This window comes from Hypanus sabinus, unplaced genomic scaffold (genome assembly GCF_030144855.1).
Source record: "Hypanus sabinus isolate sHypSab1 unplaced genomic scaffold, sHypSab1.hap1 scaffold_2756, whole genome shotgun sequence".
Lineage (NCBI taxonomy): Eukaryota > Metazoa > Chordata > Chondrichthyes > Myliobatiformes > Dasyatidae > Hypanus > Hypanus sabinus.
This window is the reverse complement of record NW_026780892.1, coordinates 1-5,000: the sequence shown is the minus strand read 5'-3', so window position 1 is coordinate 5,000 and position 5,000 is coordinate 1.

Here is a 5,000-nt window from a genome sequence, read left to right as displayed (position 1 = left end):
TTCCGCATCGGGGCATTTGTCCGAAATTCATTCGGCCAAGGTTCCGACTCGGCGGCCCGGGCACCGGCAGGCTGCCCGAGGAGGGCGACCCCCCGGCCGGCAGAGGCCACCGAATCGGTCCCCATGCGGACTTCCGCCAGTGGGAATCGGTGGGAAAATCCGTCCGGCCGGACGGACGGGCGAAGTCGCCGTTCGCCCGTAAATGCCGCCGCGCGGCCCGGGTTAACGAAGTGGGGAGGCCCGTACCGCCTGTCGACCACTCCTAGGTGGTCGAGAAAAACGCCTCCCCATATATCTCCGGGAACCCCGCCAATGCCCCCGTACAGAAATTGCATGTGTCAAAGGGGCGGCCGAATCTGACCCCGGCGGCCGGGTCTCTGGAACTCCGGGCCGGCAGCGGCCGGCAAATCCGTCCCGCATCGGGACTTCCGAAGCAGAGTCGGTTAACGAATTGCACGCGGGTAAATGGTTAACCGCAGCCCGGGTCCGGACACCTGGCTCCCACACGACCCGTCTTTGGGGGAGGTGGGTGGGTGGGTGGGCCAGCTACAGCAGCCTCGCGAGGGCTTGGCTGTGGGCTCCCCGGTTGCCGAGCTGCAGTGTGCCGGCACAGACGAGCGCGTTGGCTGGCTGGCTGGCTGGCTGGGTCAGCGTCTTCGCCGGTATTCGCAGAAGGTGCTAGCAGGTCCAGGGGCGAATTAGCCGCGCGCCGCTGCGGGACCGACGTACGCCCAGTTACAAAGACTGGGCGTTTTAGGGTGAGGGTGAGGGTTAGGGTTAGTTAGGGCTAGTGTTAGGGTTAGGGCTGGCGTCAGGGTTAGGGTTAGGGTTAGTGGCAGGGTTAGGGTTAAGGTTTGGCTTGTGCTCCTGGCAGGTCCCCGCGCGCCATAGCTCGGCGGGCTGCCGCGAGGGGGCGTCTTCGGAGGGCCGTGCCGGCCGAGGGGCGGCTCCTCCGTCGGGACTACAGGAGGTCGCACCGCCCGTCGCAGTCCTCGGCAGACGTCGGAATTATTCCAAGTCCCGCCGCATTAGGGTTGGTTAACGACTTGTCCCGGCCGGGCTGGTTAACGACTTGTCTCGCCGACGTTGGTTAACGACTTGTCCCGGCAGGGCTGGTTAACGACTTGTCTCGCCGACGTTGGTTAACGATTTGCCAGGGCCCGGTCGGGCAACCCGATTGCCCGCCCGGGGATTGGGTTCGGGCTAGGGTTAGGGTTAGGGTTAGGGTTAGGGTTAGGGTTAGGGTTAGGGTTAGGGTTAGGGTTAGGGTTAGGGTTAGGGTTAGGGTTAGGGTTAGGGTTAGGGTTAGGGTTAGGGTTGGGGCTAGGGTTAGGGTTAGGGTCAGGGTTGGGGCTGGGGCTAGGGTTAGGGTTAGGGTCAGGGTTGGGGCTAGGGTTAGGGTTAGGGTTGGGGTTAGCTTTAGGGTTAGGGCTGGGGTTAGGGTTAGGGTTGGGGTTAGGGTTAGGGTTGGGGCTAGGGTCAGGGCTAGGGCTAGGATATGGGTTGGGGCTTGGGCTGGGGCTAGGGCTCGTGCTATGGCCAGGGTTAGTTTTAAGGTTTGGGTTGTGCTCCTGGCAGGTCCGCACGCGTCATACCTCGGCTGGCTTGCCGCGAGGGGACGTCTTCCGAGGGTCGTGCCGGCCGAGGGGCGGCTCCTCCGTCGGGACTACAGGAGGTCGCACCGCCCATCGCAGTCCTCGGCAGACGTCGAAATTATTCCAAGTCCCGCCGCATTAGGGTTGGTTAACGACTTGTCCCGGCCGGGCTGGTTAACGACTTGTCTCGCCGACGTTGGTTAACGACTTGTCCCGGCCGGGCTGGTTAACGACTTGTCTCGCCGACGTTGGTTAACGATTTGCCAGGGCCCGGTCGGGCAACCCGATTGCCCGCCCGGGGATTGGGTTCGGGCTAGGGTTAGGGTTAGGGTTAGGGTTAGGGTTAGGGTTAGGGTTAGGGTCAGGGTTAGGGTTAGGGTCGGGGTTGGGGTTAGGGCTCGGGTTAGGGCGGGGGTTAGGCTTAGAGCTGGGGTTAGGATTAGGGTTAGCGTTAGGGTTAGGGCTGGGGTTAGGGTTAGCGTTAGGGTTGGGGCTAGGGTCAGGGCTAGGGCTAGGATATGGGTTGGGGCTTGGGCTGGGGCTAGGGTTAGGGTTAGGGTTAGGGTTGGGGTTGGGGTTAGGGTTAGGGTTAGCGTTCGGGTTGGGGCTAGGGCTCGGGTGAGGGCGGGGGTTAGCTTTAGGGTTAGGGCTGGGGTTAGGGCTAGGGTTGGGGTTGGTGTTAGGGTTAGGGTTAGCGTTCGGGTTGGGGCTAGGGCTCGGGTTAGGGCGGGGGTTAGCTTTAGGGTTAGGGCTGGGGTTAGGGCTAGGGCTGGGTCTAGGGTCAGGGCTAGGCCTAGGATATGGGTTGGGGCTTGGGCTGGGGCTAGGGCTCGTGCTATAGCCAGGGTTAGTTTTAAGGTTTGGGTTGTGCTCCTGGCAGGTCCGCACGCGTCATACCTCGGCGGGTGGCCGCGAGGGGACGTCTTCGGAGGGCCGTGCCGGCCGAGGGGCGGCTCCTCCGTCGGGACTACAGGAGATCGCACCGCCCATCGCAGTCCTCGGCAGACGTCGAAATTATTCCAAGTCCCGCCGCATTAGGGTTGGTTAACGACTTGTCCCGGCCGGGCTGGTTAACGACTTGTCTCGCCGACGTTGGTTAACGACTTGTCCCGGCCGGGCTGGTTAACGACTTGTCTCGCCGACGTTGGTTAACGATTTGTCTCGCCGACGTTGGTTAACGACTTGTCCCGGCCGGGCTGGTTAACGACTTGTCTCGCCGACGTTGGTTAACGATTTGTCTCGCCGACGTTGGTTAACGACTTGTCCCGGCCGGGCTGGTTAACGACTTGTCTCGCCGACGTTGGTTAACGATTTGCCAGGGCCCGGGCGGGCAACCCGATTGCCCGCCCGGGGATTGGGTTCGGGCTAGGGTTAGGGTTAGGGTTAGGGTTGTGGTTGGGGTTAGGGCTCGGGTTAGGGCGGGGCTTAGGCTTAGAGCTGGGGTTAGGATTAGGGTTAGGGCTGGGGTTAGGGTGAGCGTTAGGGTTGGGGCTAGGGTTAGGGTTAGGGTTGGGGTTAGCTTTAGGGTTAGGGCTGGGGTTAGGGTTAGGGTTAGGGTTCGGGCTAGGGTCAGGGCTAGGGCTAGGATATGGGTTGGGGCTTGGGCTGGGGCTAGGGTTAGGGTTAGGGTTAGGGTTGGGGTTGGGGTTAGGGTTAGGGTTAGCGTTCGGGTTGGGGCTAGGGCTCGGGTTAGGGCGGGGGTTAGCTTTAGGGTTAGGGCTGGGGTTAGGGCTAGGGTTGGGGCTAGGGTCAGGGCTAGGCCTAGGATATGGGTTGGGGCTTGGGCTGGGGCTAGGGCTCGTGCTATGGCCAGGGTTAGTTTTAAGGTTTGGGTTGTGCTCCTGGCAGGTCCGCACGCGTCATACCTCGGCGGGTGGCCGCGAGGGGACGTCTTCGGAGGGCCGTGCCGGCCGAGGGGCGGCTCCTCCGTCGGGACTACAGGAGGTCGCACCGCCCATCGCAGTCCTCGGCAGACGTCGGAATTATTCCAAGTCCCGCCGCATTAGGGTTGGTTAACGACTTGTCCCGGCCGGGCTGGTTAACGATTTGTCTCGCCGGCGTTGGTTAACGATTTGTCTCGCCGACGTTGGTTAACGATTTGCCAGGGCCCGGTCGGGCAAACCGATTGCCCGCCCGGGGATTGGGTTCGGGCCAGGTTTAGGGTTAGGGTTAGGGCCAGGGCTAGGGTTAGGGCTGGGGTTAGGTCTAGGGTTAGGGTTAGGTTCAGGGTTAGGGCTGGGGTTAGGTTTAGGGTTAGGGCGGGGGTTAGGGTTAGCGTTAGGGTTAGGGCCTGGGTTAGGGTTACGGCTGGGGTTAGGGTTAGGGTTAGGGCTAGGGCTAGGATATGGGTTAGGGCTTGGGCTGGGGCTAGGGCTCGTGTTATGGCGCTCGGCCAAAACTACGGCTTCCGCCGAATTCAAAACCTACAAGGTCCCGCGGCGGGGAGCAGCCGGGGGACGTGTTGGGAGCGACGTTCGGACCGAGGGGCGGCACTTTCGGAGGGTGGACCGGAGGTCGGTTAACCAATCGTCACGAGCCGGGGAACGGAAGAACTGTTCGCGCCGGGCTGCTGCCTAAGTCTTTGTCCTGTTCTGCCCGTCAGCACCGGACCCGGTCGGTTACCGCAGAGCCGGCTCGGGACTGGTTAACGACTTGTCCCGGCCGGGCCGGTTAACCATTTCTCTCGCCGACGTCGGTTAACGATTTGCCTGAGCCCGGTCGGTTAACCAATTGTCACGAGCCGGCGAACGGAAGAACTGTCCGCGCCGGGCCGCTGCCTAAGTCTCTGTCCTGTTCTGCATGTCAGCACCGGACCCGGTCGGTTACCGCAGTGCCGGCTGGGGTCTGGTTAACGACTTGTCCCGGCCGGGCCGGTTAACCATTTGTCACGCCGAAGTTGGTTAACGACTTGTCCCGGCCGAGCCGGTTAACCATTTGTCTCGCCGACGTCGGTTAACGATTTGCCTGAGCCCGGTCGGTTAACCAATTGTCACCGAGCCGGCGAACGGAAGAACTGTCCGCGCCGGGCCGCTGCCCAAGTCTTTGTCCTGTTCTGCATGTCAGCACCGGACCCGGTCGGTTACCGCAGTGCCTGCTGGGGTCTGGTTAACGACTTGTCCCGGCCGGGCCGGTTAACCATTTGTCACGCCGAAGTTGGTTAACGACTTGTCCCGGCCGAGCCGGTTAACCATTTGTCTCGCCGACGTCGGTTAACGATTTGTCCCAGCCGGGCCGGTTAACCAATTGTCACGAGCCGGCGCGAACGGAAGAACTGTCCGCGCCGGGCCGCTGCCTAAGTCTTTGTCCTGTTCTGCATGTCAGCACCGGTCCCGGTCGGTCACCGCAGTGCCGGCTCGGGTCTGGTTAACGACTTGTCCCGGCCGGGCCGGTTAACCATTTGTCTCG